Genomic DNA, 18940 nt, shown 5'->3' on the forward strand with positions numbered 1-18940 from the left:
GGTCCAAGGAGAGTCAGCTATGGGGCAGGAAAAGTCCAGTTCCCAGGGTGCCCTCTGAAGCCCGAGACAGAGGCTGGTCTGGGCGGGAGATGCCAGAGGGCTCGCCTGTGTTCCCAGGCCGAGATCCCCAGGGCGTCCATGGCCTCTTTTGATCTGGCTTCTCCTCTGGAGCCTCCTGTCAGGGAACCAAATCACTCTCCGACCCTGGCAGCTCCCCTGCTGCATGTCTTTCCACTATGGGCTGGAATCCTGACTTTTCGGCCTCTTTAAAGGCATGGGCCCCCTGCTCCCCACATCTGCCACTCACTTCTGTAGAGGCCGTGCTGCTGGCGTGGACGGCTGAGCGGGAGCCCCCACCCGCAGCCCAGGGGACAGGCGCCTTCCCAGAGCCCCAGGGGCCTCTTGCCAGGTGACTTCAATTTGCTGTGACCCTGTACAAAGCATCACTTCGTGTGAATAGTATGTGCCCCTGGTGACATTTTAATTACCGACCTGGGTCCAAGAGAAGCTCGGAGCACCCTGCAGGCCTGATTAGACCCACCGTCTCTACTCACCCCACACCCTCCCAGCCGCCCTCCCCCCACGCCTTTCGGCCCCTAAAGATGCTGGGAAGAGCCGAGCTCAAGCCCTGTGACTGGTGTGTGAAGTTGACACACGACAGGGCCCGGCCCGACTGTTGGGTGCCGCGCTGGGCAGACGCCAGGCACCCGCTGATCTCTGACCCTCACACCTGGCGGGGGATCCCCAGAAGCCTACTCTGGGAGAAGAATCCGAGTACAGCCCTTTCTCTGGACTCGCTCTGGTCATCACTGCAACGTAACAAATAACCCCGAAACTTAGCGGCTTAAGACAACGGTGTCTTTTCTTTTGCTTATGAGTCTGCGATTGGGCAGGGCTTGTGGGGACCCCTCGTCTCTGCTTCATTTTGTCGGAGGCCTTGTCTCCATGATGGGAACTGGGGCAGTGGGGTGAGGCATCTCCCTCTGCACGTAGGTGCTCTCACTGGGCCACGAGGAAGCCGCCTTTCCTACAGGGTGGCTCAGGGGCCGGCTCAGGTGTTCTGAGAGCCCACGGGGGAAGCTGCAAGCCCTCCTGTGGCCTAGTCTAGAAGTCACCCGTGTCACCTCCCAGTATTCTACTGGTCATCTAGAACCAGCCCCGATTCAATGAGGGCCACACAAAACATGGGCTGCTACCGTGTGCCCAGCTCTGGGCTAGGTGTGGGGATACAGCCACGAACAAACTAGAGGAGGATCAACCCTAAATGGAAAAAGATACACCGTATCAAGTGGCAAAAAGTGCTGGGAAGGCAAAAGCAGGGCCAGGGAACAGAGAGTGACTGGGGGTGGGGCGGGGTGGGTGCAGGGGGCAGTGATGTCACACAGGGGCACGGGACAGCCTCTCAGAGGAGTGGCATTTGAGCAAGGTCAGAGGCACGTGAGGATGGGGGGTGTCTTGGGATGGAACGGCCAGTGCAAAGGTCCCGAGGCAGCTGTCTGTGTGTGCAGACGGTTGGCGTGTTGCAGCAGAGTAGGCAGGGGGTCGGGGGGTGGTATGTGGAGGACAGGAGGGTGGGGGTGGGCGAGGGGAGCAGGGTTTGTGGGATCTTGCAAAGACTTCATTAATTCCAAGTGAAGTGGGAAACCACTGGAGGGTTTTGAGCAGGCGAACAGCATCTGACTTAGGTTTTAAAAGAATCCCTGCAGCTCAAGTGCGGGGAGGAGGGTGCAGGGCGCTAGGAGGGAAGCATGGAGACCAGGTAACTACGTTCTCCCCTTTCCAGGTGAGGAGGCTTGGAGATGCAGAGAGAGAGAGAGGTTTCCACGGCTGTTCCTCTGCCTGCAGCACCCCAGCCCTTTCCCCTGCTGGCCGCGCTCACCCATCAGCAACAGCTTGAATCTCTGTGACTCACCAGATCCCCGACTTCGGATGTCCTGGACAGCGTCTGCCTTGCTCCCCTTTCCCCGCCGCGTCCCTAGCTCAGGGCAGACTTAGCATCGAATCGAACAGATGAAAGGGCTGGGCACAGTGGCCTGAGCTCAAAGGCTCAGGCCGTCCACAGCCCCACCAACCTGGAAAGTAATGACACAGGTGAGAAGCAGCCCAGGAGCAGGTGAGGCGGGCTTGTCCAAACACGGAGGACTAAGCAAGATCGCCTGCCGTGGGAGAGAATCAACGGCGACCCTCCTCTGGGAGACATCACGGAGGTGAAAGTGGGGGACGGCGGGTGTTGCCTGCATTCCCTTCTTTCCTGGAGAACCTACCATCCCAAGTCAGCACCCAGGCCCCGGGTGTGTTTCTCCCATAGGAAGTATGGTCATTCCAGGTGGGGCTGGGGGACAGATCACCCCAAGGAAGCAAGGAGGGGGCACCCGAGCACGGAGCTTGAGTCTCCAAGTAGCTCCCTCGCACGAGGCTCCCTCTGTAACTAGCAGTCAGCCCCCATTCCGGTGGGGACGCGGTGACAGTAAGCACGGCCACAGGCCGCCGGGCCGCTGCAGCTCTTTAATCTTCCTTGGGAGCTCTGCTCTCACAGATTTGGAAAATGCCTCTCTGATAAAGACTAGGGACTCATGTGACAATAATCGCCAACAGACTGGGCGTCCTGGTCATCACTTTGCCATGAGAAATAAGTCACACGTGGGCTTTAACAATCTTATTTCTGTGAGGTTAGTTACCATCGAGGGAGATCACTGCTCTGTGTTTTCGGTGCCAGGAGGAGGCGGCTGGAGCGTCTGGCCTTGTCAGAGCCCTGTCTGACCTCTCACCTTCCACTAAATAGTAAAAAGTGGATGGTGTTCTCCTTAATAGGAATTGAGAGCAGAAGCCTTTTCCTCTTCTCTCCTCATGCACACGTCGGCCTGCAGCTGGCCTTCCATGAGAAATGCACACACTGAGGCTCCAGGTGGGGAGAGGAGGTGGAAACAGGAGCCCAGGGGCTCCGGGTGTGTGGGATTTACCAGCATTCCAGGGTTTTCAAGCTACATCATGGCACCACTGCACCACCCTCCACCCCTTTCCTTATCCAGGCTCTCCAGCGATGTGTGGGATCCGCTCGTGAGGACAGAAGTCTGGGGGATCCTGAGGGAGGAGTAGGACCACCCCACTCTCTGTGTAGGGTGCCTTGGAAGGATGTCGAATTATGGAGTGAGACCGAGCAGCTGGGGTGTCTCTCTCCTCCCTAAACATTTCCCAACTGACTCGTAGCGCGTGTTATAAGAAGTCTGGCCTTCGGAGGAAGTGGTTTTCATCCCTAAGACGAAAATGCTGGTGTTAACCCAAACAACTTTGGATCAATTTTTTTCTTCTTCTTCTTTCTTACTCTCCTTTTCTCTCTTTTTGGGAAGAGGAAAGTTATTGATTGGGTAAACACAGATGTGTTTAATGTTTTAAGTCAGTTCACAGTGTATGTGGAGTCAACTAAATATCTCTGGGCAATAATTAGCCCAGAGGTTGTTCATTATGGCTGTAAATGGGAGGCCGCTGATGAGAAAGATTTTTAACGTACGGATGACAGAGTTCAGTAGTGTTGGACATTTGCTAACTGTTTCCACATGATCCTTTAACGTCCGTGAGAGTGCAGGGTTGACTTCTAAGCTCTCTGGTGAAAACCCAGAGACCATCTCCATCACCAGCTGAAAACTACTGTTAGATTCCTAGGTATACGTTATTAACTAGGCTTCTTCCTGGTCCTTTCCGTGTCAGTCCTTCATATGCAAGAGTATAAACATCTACGACATGACGGTCGTGTCAGGCCGCACTGCCCAGGATGGCTGCACCCGTCTACCGCAGCCCCCTGCTTTTCCTACACTGAGACGCTGACCGTCCCCTACTCCTGCATCTACCCAGGCTGGTGACTGTGGTGTGAGCCATGCTGTGTGACAGCTGAGGCTCAGACATGAAAGGTGGTGCTGCGTCCACCTGGACCTCCGGGGATGCTCAGCCTTGGAACCCAGTTGCCATCCTCCGAGGAAGCCAAACAGCCACCCGGAAGGGCCACATGTGCGGGTCCTGATCCCGGCCCATCTGAGGTCCCCACCAGCATCGACCACTAGCCAGGTGAGCCAGAGGGCCTCCAGACGATTCCAGCCTCCACCTTGAGCAGTCCTGGGTGATGCTGAGTGGAGCAGAGATGAGTCGTCCCTGCCCAACCCTGCACGATGCAGAGATTCGTGAGCAAAATAAATGCCGTCGTTGTTTTAAGCCACTGCATTTTCGAGGGTTTCTCTCTGCAGCAAGAGATAACTGGCACACTGGAGGTACAAGCCCAGTGCACAGAGAGCTTTTTGCCCTTGGCTGGCTTGATCTTTTTTTTTTTTTTTTAATATTTTATTTATTTATTTTTGGCTGCGTTGGGTCTTCGTTTCTGTGTGAGGGCTTTCTCTAGTTGTGGCAAGCGGGGGCCACTCTTCATCGCGGTGCGCGGGCCTCTCACTGTCGCGGCCTCTCTTGTTGCAGAGCACAGGCTCCAGACGCGCAGGCTCAGTAATTGTGGCGCACGGGCCTAGCTGCTCCGCGGCATGTGGGATCTTCCCAGACCAGGGCTCGAACCCGTGTCCCCTGCATTAGCAGGCAGGGCTGGCTTGATCTTATTTTCTTTTATCTTTTTTAAGTTTTTAAGGTTTTAAGGTTTTTTAAGGTTTTTTAAGGTTTTAAGGTTTTTTAAGGTTTTATAAGTCATTTTGTTGGATTATCTTGGTTCTATCATGTATTTAAACACACTGAAAAAAAGTTGTTGTTTTTTTAAAAAATCTAAGGCAAAATTCACAAAACATAAAGTTAATCATTTTAAGTGTACAATTCAGTGCCATTTAGTACTTTCACAATACTGTGCAACAATCATCTCTATCAAGCTCCAAAATATTTTCGTCACCCCAGAGGGAAACTCTGTATTCATTGAGCAGTTGCTTCCCGTTTTCCCCTCCTCCAGCCCCTGGAATCACCAGTCTGCATTCTGTCTCTATTGGTTTATCTATTCTGGACATTTCGGACAAATGGAATCATACATGGTCTCCTGTGTCTGGCTTCTTTCACGGAGCATAATGTCTTCAAGGTTCATCTGTGTTGTAGCCTGTATCACGAATTCATTCCTTTTATGTGGCTGAATAATATTCCACTGTGTGGATGGACCACATTTGGCTTAGCCATTCATCAGTTTCTGGACATGTGAGTTGTTTCCACTTTTTGGCTATTATGAATAGTGCTGCTATGAATATTCAAGTATTTTCTCAAGTCTTTGTTTTCAATTCTTTTGGGCATATTCCTAAGAGTGAAACTGCTAGGAAGATAAGAATCTTTTAAAAACACCAACAGTGCCATCTAATGCATGCAGTAGTGAGAGGTTGAGAATCTCTTTCACTGAATCATCTGAAGTGTCAAGAAGTGACGGCATCCCAGGTAAAACAGAACATTTAAGATCTATTCTTATGGTTCTTAAGAGACCAAATGCTCACCCCCCAAAACATGTTGGAGAGTAGCAGTTTGCTACTGCTTGTTATTTAGATTTATAGTTGGTGAAGATGTTTTAATGACATTTGAAAAAAAATTACCCATGGTAGGTCACACTTTGTAACTGCATTTTTGTAAGTCCAAATAATCAACTATTGGCAACTTCCTATGATGCCACTTAATATCAACTAGAGTAGACTCTGCATATCACAGAAACTTAACCCAGTGCTTCATCAAATGAAGTCAGGCTATGAGGCTTGATTTTCCTGTGCAACAAGGATTCCAAAGATGGACAGTCCAGCACATTGCAGTGGCTGAGGGGCTTGTTAAGAACTGGGTCTCCTTCTGGCTTACTGCCCTCGGTCCTGAGTACAGGCACTAAGCCTGCATTTCAGGCATGGAGGAGGTGATAAGAAAAGGGGAAGAGGTGTGTGCCAAGATTTTATTTAAAACAAAACAAAACACGCACACACACGATAGCTTTCCTAGAAACCCACGTCTGTGGACAGACATCTATTCACATCTCGTTGGCCAGAACCGGGTCATTTGGCTGCCTCTAACTGCAAGGGATGCTGGGTATTTCTTTATTTTGATGATGTTTTATTTTGGAACAATTTTAGATTTTCAGAAAAGCTCCTGAGACGGTGCAGAGGGCTCCCATATACCCTGCACCCAGTCTCCCCTTCCGTTACTACCTTCCATCACGATGGCACACTCTCAAAAGTAAGAAGCGACACTGATACACACAGTTAACTCAACTCCAGGCCTTATTTGGATTTCACCAGTTCTCCCACAAGGTCCTTTTCTGTCCCAGGGTCCCATCCAGGGTCCCACACTGCATTTAGTCACCATGTCTCCTTAGCCTCTGCTGGGCTGTGACAATTTCTGAGACTTTCCTTGTGGTCAGGACCTTGACAGTTTCAGAGAGGAATGCTTGGATGTTTTGTAGAACGTCCCCCAGGTTGCGTTTGTTTGTCAGCTGGGCTTTTCTCGTGCTTTGACTAGAGTTATACGCACAGAGATATTGGGGCGGGGCATCATATCCACATGACTTATCACTGGTGACGTTGCCCTTGGTCACCTGATGAACATAGTGTCTGCCAGGCTTCTTCACTCTAAGGCTACTATTAGTCTCCACGCTTTGGAAGCAATGCACTAATTCAGCTCACACTCGAGCACGGGATGAGGCTCCACCTCCTGGAGCAGAGAGTATCCACGCAGATTATTTAGGATCCTTCTGGAAGGAAGAGTGATGGCTCTACTGTCACCCTGAATAACATCGGGGTCCTCTTGGTAAGGAAGTAGGGGAGCATGGATATTACATCCTCAGTTGTAAATGGGGGTACCAGCATTTGCCTTACCTATGTGGATAAGAGGATTTTTACTCTACTTTTTAACGTTGGGACTTCCGGAAGCTTGGAATAATGGTTGGGGTTCTTATCTGAGGTTGGCAAACTTTGACAGGTGAGTTTATTTATTCAAGACTTATGTACTGGAGATGGGGACAGTCGCTGGGGACACAATGGTGCATGGATTGTGGCAGACACAGCTATTGTCACCCAGTATCACTTTCCCTTTCCCTTAGTAATAGAATCCCAGGGCTTCAGCTGGGTATGTGGCTGCCCAGGTAAGGACTTCATTTCCCAGCCTCCCATGCATGGTCGTATGACTGACTTCTGGCCAATGGGATACGAGTGCAAGTGACGTAGCCAACATCTGAATTAAGCCGTGGACCAGCTCTCCAGGATGGATAAGTGGGAAGAAGAAAGTGACCGCTGGTTCTTACTCTTTACTGGAGTAGAAGCTTTTGGTGTGGTGGTCCCTTGGGTCAAAGCTGTGGCATCAGTGATTGTAAGATACCCATAAATTGTACACCTGTGGACGACTCAGATGACAGTGAATTCACCAAAGAGAACTTTGTCCTGGGGCCACCTCTTATTGTCTGTGTCAACTCGAGCAAACCACACCACTTCTGTGCCCCTCTGTGAACTTCTTTGTGAGTGTCAATGCCTCTCACACAGATAATTAGGAAAATCCAATGCGCTGAGTATGTAAGATACTCAGTACGGTGCCTGGCAGGTAGTGTCTCACAAATGTTTGCTTCTATTTTTGTTATTGTTATGATTATTACCACAATGTTTGTAGAATTAGAAAAAAACATTTATGACAATAGGGTCAGAGATCATAGTCTTCCTCTGTTTTTTGTGGGGTTTTTTTTTGCCGGGGGGGGGGTGGGTCCTGTTTATTAAACATGACTCTAAACTGTAGCCCTAACAAGGCTAGTCTTAAATGTACGAAACGATTTCCAAATTTGGGACCCATGAACCACTTCAGGGCACGGGAATTAGTCTGCATTCCAGATCAGTTAGGGAAATAGTTTGCAGCAACTACGACATTTTGGAACACATCAAATACGAAGAGAGGTCACTGCTGTATGTCAGAGTCAGAGAGAAAAAGTAAGGCATTTCTGTGTGATTTCAAGAATGGTTCACTCACAGAGTCCCCTCTGGAGACGCAAGAAATAGCAGGCCTGTGTCAAAACCACAGTGAACTTTTCACTGACTCAAAGACCTCCCACCCAATCCCAGGGGATGGGGTAATTCAATGGAGATTAAAGGCTCACTCAGTCCTGGTAACCAGAGAAACGCAAGTTCTATTAGGTTACCAGTTCCATTTTTCTGCCAAGCAAAAAGGCAGAGTTTCCCTGGAGGAGACAGAATATTTGCTCTCAGCCAAAAGACCCCAGAGGACCAGAGCTGTTTAACCGAGATTACGAAAAAGAAAAGAAGTTGAACTGCACAGCTCTGCTGGGCCTGGACGTTACTGCCAGCCCCACACTCTGAGCTAAAGCCCCTGGCATTTAAGTCAATGAAAAATGAATAATGCACTTAGTTAAACATTTCCTCCCACCATGAAAGTCCTCGGTCACCCTAATTTCTTTTCCTACTTGACATTTTCACTTCTTTTTCTGACCAGATATCCATAATGAAATCTGGCACTCTGAGGACAAGTGCTTTCTATGGAAGTTTTCGCCAACGTTCTATTAGGAGCTTTGAAACTCAACACCCTCTTTTTGTCCCATATTATTTCCTCCCCTGGAACTGTTCAATCTCTACTCAGCAATCCCATTAGACTTTTCACTTCCATTTTGTTAAAAGCTGATAAAAATGTGTAGGTGTTTGAACCCCATCCGGGGAGGTCGGCTTCCAAGCTCAGCAGAGAGCGGGAGAAGGCTGCGTTGGGTGTGTAGGGTGCTGCCGGGTGCTGGGTCCCCTCTCTGGCTGCCCGCCCATGCCTTTGGGGTAGGGAGGTGGCCCACTGTGGGCACATGTGTGGCCTTTGCCGCACGCTCTGGGCGTGGTGGGATTATTGCACAGATTTTTACGTGGCTGGAAGTCCTTGTTTTCATCTTCCTGGTAAGTGGCTGAACTTTGTAAAAGAACAGAGTGACTTAGCAGGAAATGGTGGGACTAATACGGTATTTTATCATGTGGAGCCGGCCAATGTATTCATGCTTTTCCCCTTCTTTTTCAGAGAGGGGAGTTGCCAGCTTTGTTGCGGGGGAGGGAGGGGCGGAGGAGCCTGCGAGGGTGTCCACGGAAGACCTGTGGCCACCCTGGGAGAAGGGGGAATTCTGTTGTTGCAGCAGGTGGTGGGCTGTCCCCGGAGCCCGTCCCTGCTCCGCCTCTGCCCTTCTCTGCAAACACCTCCCAGAGGCCTTGCACCCTGGCTCCGGTGTAGGTTTGCCCCACGGGGAGCCCTGGCTGAGACCAGAGGTGGAGAGCTCTCTCCATCTCAGCTCTCTCCATCTGATCCTCCTTGGTGCTTCCAGTCCTTCCTCCGTGGTCCTCAGATGGACCGGGTTCAGCCCCTGCTCCGCTATTGCCTGGCGGGAGGCGGGTGAATCCGACTCTCTGAGCCTCAGTTTCCACATCCGTTCAGTACAGCCGCTCGCACCGACCTGGCACCTGGCTGGGACTCACCGAGACCGTGGTGGTAAAGCACTGCTCAGCATCTGGTCCCCGCGGGGCTATTCTCATCTGCGTTGGGAGTCACAGCCCACCAGCCGTGCTGTCCGAGTGCCACCGGGACAGTGCTGTTGAAGGACAAAGCAAACAGTTAAACTGAAGATGCATATTTTGATCTCCAGCGTTGGATGTTATTTTACTGATTTTTATCAGAGCACCTCCCCTTCCCTGGCCCCTTCGGCATTCCTTCTGTGATCTGACAAGGAATTGTGTCAGGGGAATACTGCCTGTGGCTATTGGGTGACTGATTGGATCTATGCCCCACCCTCACCTCTGCAGCAGCTGGTCAGCTTTTCCTCACTGTCATTCAGCCAGCATCTCAGGCACTGCTGTGTGTGGGTCAGTCGTGACAGGTAGTCGTTGTCAACAATCACAATTACAACAGCAGCTGATATTTATCGAGCCCCCTTCTGTGCAGGTTCCCAGCAAGCGTTGTATTGGCTTTTGTCATTGATTATTCTCCTATTTCACAGATGTGCAAACTGAGGCTCCGACTGGCTGAGAAACTGTGCTAAGTGCACACATAACAGCAGCTGCCCTGCGTGTGCTGCTTGTTCCCTGGACACACATGTTCTCTTGGTCCTTCTGTACTCGGACTCGGTCAGTCCTGAGGCTGATACCAGGAGGGAAGTGCCGTTATCACACTCATGTTGCAAAGGAAGAAACTTGAATACGTGACCTCACTGCCAGGGCCCGGCTGCTAAGGACAGGAGGAAACTTGCATCCAGCTGGGAGCTGGACACAGAGCCCGCGCTCCCGGAGGCCACAGGGTCAGCACCGTCTGAGTCTGGGTCTTCCCGGAGCAGAGCCTGACATGCGGCTTGGGCAGTGGTGTGTTGGGAGTGAGACGGGGAAGCCAGAAAGGCAATAAACATTCCTTGGTGACGCTTTCCCGCTGTGGGCATGCGGGCGGGCCAGGGCAGGGTCCACTGAGGGCCCCGAAGCTGGGGACGCCCCCTGGGATTCTCCTGGGGGCACTGGCTCCTTGGCCCGTCTGGCCTGCCCTGGGTGCGGTTGAGAAGGTCCTCAGGAAGCCGTTGGCGTGTGTGATGCGGCCTGCGATGACCTGTGGGGGCCGAGGGCTGCCGGGCGGGCTCCGAGGTAAGTTCTCTGTCGTTACGCCCCTTTCACACTTCTGGCGCCCGGGACTCGCCCCAGGTCCCATCAGAAAGGAGATGGAGGACACGATGGCAGTGGACAGGACCCTTCCTGGGGGTGTCACTGTGGACTTAGACCCTGCCCAGCACCCACAGGGAGGCAGAGGCAGCACCAGAGCCCGCTGACATCTCCCGGGGCCACACGCTGTCCTGGCTTCTCAGACCTCACGCACACGGCAGGGCATCAGGAGGAAAGGTCAGGCCCGTCTCCTGCCGCTGCTCCAAGTTCCAGGCGAGGGGACTCAGCACGCTCAGCCTCGGGGGCTTCCGTTGAGGACTGGCCACTCCCTCAGCGGATGCTCTGGTGCCAAGCACTCCGCGCCTCTGGGACCTCAGGATCTGATGACGCGCGTGTGAAAGATGCCAGTCCTCGGCTGACAGGCACAGCCAGGGGCCCCGCACCCTCGGGGAAAGTGCACTGTCAGGGCCGAGTCTCTCCTGGGTGCCTGACCCCAGCCAGCGTGGGGCTGGGAGCCAGGTACGGAGATGCGGCCGGCGTGGCTCCTGGCTGCGGGGATCTGCCCCAGGAGAACATCATTCACGCAAGAACAGAGCCTGCAGAGACCACCTGATCCGCTTCTGGAGTGTTCAGAAGAGAGGGGAGTGCGCAGTCCTGCTGAGGTTTAGTGAGTGTAAGCCTTGTGCCGGCACTGGGTTCAGCGCTCACAAATACTAACTCACTGAACTGCAACAATCCCGCGGGCTAGGGTTGCTCTTATCCCACCTGCTGCAAAGAAACTGAGGCTCGCAGGGGTTAAGTGCCTTGCTGAAGGTCACCAGGTGGTCTGGCTTGCAAGTTCATACGTGAAATCCCTAGGCCATGCAGCCTCAGCTCCATTCTGAATCACAGCAAAGTGTAATAGAGAAAAAGCCTCTGGTATAGCTCATATTCACAGAGTGTTTATTAAGTGCCAGGCTCTAGGGGAAGTGCTTTCTGTGGCTTCTCCACTGAATCCCGACAGCAACCGGTGGAAGTGGCACAATCAGCATCTCCGTTTTGCAGATAAGGAAAGTGAAGCTCAGAGAGGTTGTGTAACTGTCCCAAGGTCACTCAGGTTGGAATCGTGGAGCTGGGATCTGAACTCTGGCGGTTGGGCTCTGAGCTCACCCTCTTGGGGGAGTGTTGACTTCTAATGCAAAACCCAAGGGACAAGCCACATGATCTCCCAAAAAACACTTTTACCATTAAAATGCGAAGCCTCGATGTTTTCAGGCCTGTCCTTGTGTCTTGTTCATCCACGGTCCAAGCACTAACAGAGCGCACCAGATCAGCACTGACTGAGGGGGTGTGAGCTCGGTTCATGATTGGCCCCTTGGGAGACACCAGCTCCTCAGGACGGAACCACAGAATATTTTCCGAGATGCCTCCAGGTTTAGCTCATCCTCCAAAGTGCGCCTGATGGAATAATCCCCCCAAGAGATCCTCCAGAAAAACAGAGTTCCAGGGCCGAATGCTACACTCCCTCCCGGAGATTCAAAATGCCCCTCAGCCCGTGAGAGGTGGTAAAGGTTGTAAGATGCATAAGTTCCGGGGATCTAATGTTCAGCAGGGGATTACAGCTAATAATACTGTATCATGTACGTCGCTGAGAAAGCCGACCTTAAGCGTTCTCACCACAAAAAGAAGTAGTAACTGCGGGCCAGGCTGGAGGCGCTATTAGCTGATGCTGAGCTGGTAATCATTTCGCTACATATAAAGGTCTCAAATCAACACGCTGCACACCTTAAGCTTATACAATGTTAGGTGTTAATTATATCTCAATAAAGCTGGGAGGAAACTAAGGCATACCTCTCAAAGAAAAAATAAATAAAAGAAGATGTTTCTCAGACTGATTCTTTACCCAACACAAGTTCATGTGCCCGATGCACACTGAGGCCAAACAAACTGAAACGTCAGAGTTTGGAGCAGAGAAAGGTTTGTTGCAGGGCTTAGCAAGGAGATGGGTGACTCTTGCCCCCCAAACCGAAACTCCCTAACAGGTTTCAGCAAAGCATTTTTAAAGGCGAGGTGAGGGAGGGGTGTGGTTAGTTGTTGCAAACATCTTGGTGTCGGAATCCTTTGTTCTTGCAGTCTTTATTTGTTGCTTTGAAAAAAAAAAAAAGGACGAGAAACTATGATACTATAATGGTCCTTCCAATAAATCCACAATAGACAGCATTATGGGGAGGAATAGATAAATCATCTGGTGTTCATTAGCTGGAGATTTTTATTTTATTTATTTATTTTTAAAATAAATTTATTTGTTTATTTGTTTATTTTTGTCTCTGTTGGGTCTTCGTTGTTGTGCGTGGGCTTCCTCTAGTTACGGTGAGCGGGGGCTACTCTTCGTTGCGGTGTGCGGGCTTCTCATTGCGGTGGCTTCTCTTGTTGAGGAGAACAGGCTCTAGGCACGCGGGCTTCAGTAGTTGTGGTATATGGGCTCAGTAGTCGTGGCTCGTGGGCTCTAGAGCGCAGGCTCAGTAGTTGTGGCACACGGGCTTAGTGGCCCCATGGCATGTGGGATCTTCCCGGACCAGGGCTCGAACCCGTGTCCCCTGCATTGGCAGGCGGATTCTTAACCACTGCGCCACCAGGGAAGTCCTAGAGGTTTTTAAATACACACTTTTACACCCTGAGAGCTCAAAGAGACAAAAATAATACATATATGGACAATAACATCATAACTAAGTTTGCTCTAGTAGAAGTGTGCAGAACTTTCTGCCCAACAAACAATATAGTGACTTTTTCTTTTTCTTTTTTTTACCACATTGCACAGCTTGTGGGATCTTAGTTCCCCACCCAGGGATTGAACCTGGGCCTCGGCAGTGAACGCGCTGAGTCCTAACCACTGGACCGCCAGGGAATTCCCTATAGTGATGTTTCTATCCTGGCACTTGACACATTCCTTTCTTCTTCCTGTCTTCCTTCTGCTTAGCCCTCTGAACCCCATTCTGTTCTTTTTTGACATGTTCTCAGTGTACTCTGTGATTTTAAAATGGCTTGTGCTAAGCACTGAATGAGCATTGAATGGCATTTGCAAATTATTTTGAGTTTGTGGCTTTGAAAGAAGGGTTATGTAAAGTATTGATAGCTAAACTACTTTCTCAGGGGGCAGGCTTGAAAAAATGGCAGATCAAAAGCTTCTTAAGAATGTGTATGGGTATGTGTTGGGAGTCTGTTCTGTCCAAAGGAAATCTCTGGCAGGTATTAATTTGAGGGAGAAAAAAGGAAGTTTTTAAAGGCAAGTCATCACTAGGAGGAAAAAAAGGGAAAAGGAAGAAAAATTACAGCATGTTTTAATTGTGACTCGGAAACTTTATAAACACAATTTACACATGTATCACTTATAATCATTTTCCTGGCCAGAGCAATAATTATGATAAATCCTTTGTCAACCCTGCTTAGGGGTCTTTATGAAGTAGTCGGAAATTAGTTCACATACTAGAGAATACTTCAATAAAAATCCGATCCAACCCAGCCTCTCTGCACATGGAATTCCGCATGGCTTGTAATCAGATGTTCACCAAATCACACTTTTTCACTGCCAAACGCCTTGGCAAGTTAGCATAAACAAGTCTTGAATTCATTAAGTTGCATTTTTTAGTCTTCTAATTAGCTAAAAGTTGTACATTTCAAGCACAGCATGTCAAGAACTCAATTTCAAGGTATAAAGATATGGCATAGGAGCAAAAGTCATGGCCTTTTGTCAGAAATGTTGGTTGATGACTCTCTGCTTAACTGGTCTTGGGCTGGCTTTGGGAGATGTAGAGAGGGGCTGGCAAGGAAGCGTGCTTAACACATGGTCATTCTTACTAAAATGTCACCCACTCCGATCTCTCTCTTTTCCAACACCATCTGAGGTTGGCATGCTAGAAATTAGGTCCTCCCACACATTCACCTAATGCGAAATTTTTTTTTAAACACTTTCAGTTTTCTTCCCCCTCAGTGATTTCACATCAGCAAACTCAGCCACAATCCATGTCTTATCATGATCATGTTGAAACATAAACATTTCTCTCAATAATGTTTCACACACTCATCTGCAGTGCATTCATGCAAAAACGACAGCCTCCCGATAGTATTCCAGCTCATTTGTTTAAACTTACAGTTAAGTAGCTTCGGACCACATAGAGAAGACTCAGGGTGGGGACAGCAAAAGCAGATTCTAAAATGTCAGACCTTAAAGACCACCAAATCTGATTCTCTCCTGTGTTAAAACTGAAAGCTGAAAAAAAAAAAAACCAAAAAAAAAACCCCAATCAGGTTCAAAAACAACAACAACAAAAAAGTGAAAGCTGAGACCCAGAAGGGGGGAAACTCACTCAAGTGTACATGGGTGATTAGCAGCAGAGTGGGAATCTGAAGAGGATAATCACATCTGTCTTTCAGAGCATCCTTCACTTTGCTGAGATGCTTTGCCTTTCTGATCTCATTTCACACTCCGAGGAGCCCCTGAATCAGGGAGCTGGGTACCATGCCCCCATCTCACTGCTGAAATACTGAGGAGCAAGAAGGCCAAAGGTCTTGCATGAGTACACGTAACCAGTGAGTGCTAAGGCTACAATCCAACTCTCCTTAAGTTCAGATCATGCCCTTTTCATGAGATCAGGGGATCCTGGGGGTTTTCATAAAGGACAAGAAAGAGTGTCCATGAGGCAGTGGCTTTCAAACATTTTTAAACACACCCCTAATAAGAAGTCATTTCACCTGGGTCTCCGGGGCAGTGGGGGATGCTACCTGGCCTCCATTCTCTCTTTCTTGCTTTTAGTACTAGAACCCCCTAAGTTTGAGTGGGCACCCAGTTGCTCAGCTGGAAGACTACATTACCCATCAGCCTCTCCTAGCAAGTGGGTATGACCCGGAGGCTACCTTCCGGCCTACAGGATGTGGGAAGAAGTGTGTGCACCTCAGGTGGGGCCCTTGGAAAAGGAAAGCACCTACCTTCCGCTTCCTTTCCACCCTCTCCTGTGGGCCATACGGCTTGCTGCAGGCGGGGGCCAGGCCAGGCCAGGCTGATGAGGGTCACACCCAGGGGAGGTGGAACACCCTGGGAAGGATCTGGGGGTCTAGATTATCCCACAGAGCACAGCTGTCTACTAACACTGGCCCCCTGCCCACCTCTGGCTGGGTGCAGACAGGGAAGCAAACTTCTACCTTGTTGAGGCACTATATTGTGTGTCCCTTTAATACAGCAGCATAGTGTAGCCCTGACTAACGTGCCCAGGCTACACTCACACACACACATGCATACTCACGCAAACACACACACACACAACAAAACAGATGTTTCAGAGATGATGCCTCTTCTTAACCATGTGAAATGTGCCTTGGTCTAGCCCATTCCATTCCATTCCATTCCATTCTGCCCTGCTCTACTTTTTTTTTAAAAAAAAAAAACAGATATGGCTCCTTCTCCTGACCTCATGACCCACTAATGGGTTACGACCTGCAGGACTAGAGCACTTGTCTAGAGACAATGCACTAACCTTTGCCGAGGGACCCTTGAGCAAAGCACTTTGCAAAAAGAGGTGGAAGGAAGCACCTACCCTGGCAGTTACCACAGATATGCAAAAATGCAAAGAAGCACGGATTGGGCTTCCCTGGTGGCGCAGTGGTTGAGAATCTGCCTGCCAATGCAGGGGACACGGGTTCGAGCCCTGGTCTGGGAAGATCCCACATGCTGCGGAGCAACTAGGCCCGTGAGCCACAATTACTGAGCCTGCGCGCCTGGAGCCTGTGCTCCGCAACAAGAGAGGCCACGATAGTGAGAGGCCCGCGCACCGCGATGAAGAGTGGCCCCCGCTCGCCGCAACTAGAGAAAGCCCTCGCACAGAAACGAAGACCCAACACAGCCATAAATAAATAAATAAATAAAGTTTAAAAAAAAAAAAAAGAAGCACGGAGCTCGGGAACGACAGGGGCACACTGTGGGCTGGTCTCTGGAGTCGGTGGATGCCGCCCGCAGGACTCCGCGGAGGCGAGTTCACAACGGGACGGGCACTGACTTTGCATCCAGTAGCGTTAAAACATCCTGAGAGTCCAAGTGTACACCTCTGCACTCTCCAGCCACGCTGGCACCTTTATACACTCAAGCTCAGGTGTGCCAAGGACCAGGTGCCAGGAATAACGAGGCCCTGCTCCTCTGGGCAACTCACTCAGACCACCCGTTCTCTGCTTTCCATTTTCTGGGAGAATTTTCATCTTCCTCGGGTCTGCTCCCACCTCTCCCCTCCTCTTGGCTAACTTTACAAGCAACAGTGGCATTGTAAGAAAGAGTCCTTTGGGCTTACATACTGGCCGCGTGGCCCTGAGGAACTTAGGGGAACTGTTCAATACTCGGTCTGTTCACCTGTAAACTGGGTGCAGTGGCACCTGTCCAGAGAGGACCGAACTCCAGTGAAAAGAGTCAGGTGGCTGGTGTTCTTGAGCACCTACTATGTGACAAGTATTAAATCGGGTACTGGGTTCAGAGAGCATAAAAGCAGTGATGTATGTAGGGCGCTGATGAGGGGTCTGGCTGGGTTTCGGGTTGTCATGTCACCTATCACGGTGTGGCTTTTACCATCATTCTGGGATAGTTGGCAGGTAGCAAAGGGTGGAGAGAGGATTTTCACCTGCAGAGCCGACAACAGAATGAAACTGTCAAGGCAGTCAGGGCAGCCTCAGAGGGGAAATTTCCATCTCAGCAAGAAAAGGCATTCATTTCTACCTATTTGGGTTGATGGATTTGTCCACTGAAACCCATTTGAAGAATATATATATATATACATATATATATTTTTTAAACGACATTTAGTTTATTTTGAGTTAAAATAAACCTCAGTAAATATTTTTGTGATCTCTCCTTACCCTGCCACAAATAAAATATAATGAGCTCGACGTTTAGATAATCCTCTGATTTTTCTCAGTAGACATTTTAGATAAAAGACAAAGAGTTTCTTATTTTGGGGTTCATAAAACATTCTACATTTATGGCTTCATTTTTCTGAAATCCAGATCAAAGCCTGGCTGTGAAATTTTACTGTCCCACTGCTCACGGGTCTGTTGACTTACTGCATACTTCAAAATTCCCTTCTTCCCTCTAGACCCTCTGACCACCTTCTTTTTTCTTGTAAAAGAAGGACATTTGCATTTGGTGCTATTCAGGACCCTGAAGATGTAGATTGGCAGAGTAAGGCGGGGGGAGCCAAAACAACATTTTCCTGGGTTCTAATTAGAAGAATTAACTGTATTCATAGCAAGGCCCTCTCCTAGAGCCCCTGATTCCCCCACGAAGCAAGATGTTCTTGTGCTGAATGCAAGTGAGGTTGGTCATTCATAGCCTGTGATCTCCGCCCCCTACCCCGTTCACTAGATGCCTTTATGATCTTTGTTTATATTAATCCCCAAAGAACTAAGCTTCATTTCATTTTATTTGGTAGAGAAACCCAACAGCGAAAAGTTCAGGAGACCCAAATGTTTCCATAATTGCTTTGAGTTCTGAATGTATTTCAGGCTGACAGCAAAGATAAAAAGCCCCTTGCGGTCTGGTGTTGGGAATCATTTTTCAGTGCTGTGTGTGGGAAATTGAGCCTGGGCTGTAACGGGGTGGGTTCAGGGAGGCTGGAGTTTTCAGACTGCAGTGAAATGGGTCCCGGCTGTCACTTTAAATCATCCCTGCATTTCAGGCCTTGGTATCAATCACACCTCGGATGAACAACACCACGTTGGAAACAAATTTGGGGAGAAGCAAACAGGGGGCGGCTGGGCTCTTGTTTACGTCTTCTGTCGTGTTTCTTAAATTGTTCACATTTTCTTTTTCCACCCACTTGGATAATTCCTGCTTTCAGTGGTGACGGAAATGAGCAGGGGCCAGAATACTACAAGCTATTCCCATGATGATTGCAGCTGAGACCACAGGCCAAACCATGGATGTGTCATGAGAAAAGCTGGGTCCTGCACAGTTTCCTGGGCTGCAGAGGCTCCTGGGAAGTTTGGAGAACTGGGGTCTTCCTCCCCCATAACAGGGCGGATCCACCCAGGATCTGCTCTTTGGCACCGTCTCAACTTTTTAACCTTTACTTTTCCCATCTGAATAATGGGCCCATTTTGTGTTGCCACTTCGTATAATTCTAAAAATCTCTGCAAATAATTTCAATATGGCTGTGAAATACACAGGAGATTGAGATCCTTAGAGCAAGAAGAATCCTGCATAGGGCATTTTCCTAGGAACTCAATGATCATGCCTCTAAACTTTTCCAGTATCTTAGGAACCATTCCCACATGGAGTTCAGTTTGGGGGGAAATTTCAGGAAGTACTTAGTTTGAGCAGTGGTTCTCAAACTTTT

The 18940-nt window shown here is 49.6% G+C and overlaps 1 long non-coding RNA gene across 1 annotated transcript in view; it reads right to left on the reverse strand.

Annotated features, from left to right (window-relative positions):
* Positions 1 to 1959: 1959 nt before the first annotated feature.
* Positions 1960 to 18940, reverse strand: part of LOC132353159 (uncharacterized) — a 48994-nt gene continuing 32013 nt past the window's right edge. Inside the window, exons 3-4 of the long non-coding RNA XR_009498967.1 lie at positions 9432 to 9544; positions 1960 to 2072 (exon numbers count right to left, since the gene is read on the reverse strand). This is a non-coding gene — a long non-coding RNA (uncharacterized LOC132353159). The remainder of the gene's footprint in view (positions 2073 to 9431; positions 9545 to 18940) is intronic.

Source organism: Balaenoptera ricei, chromosome 19 (assembly GCF_028023285.1).
Source record: "Balaenoptera ricei isolate mBalRic1 chromosome 19, mBalRic1.hap2, whole genome shotgun sequence".
Taxonomy (NCBI): domain Eukaryota; kingdom Metazoa; phylum Chordata; class Mammalia; order Artiodactyla; family Balaenopteridae; genus Balaenoptera; species Balaenoptera ricei.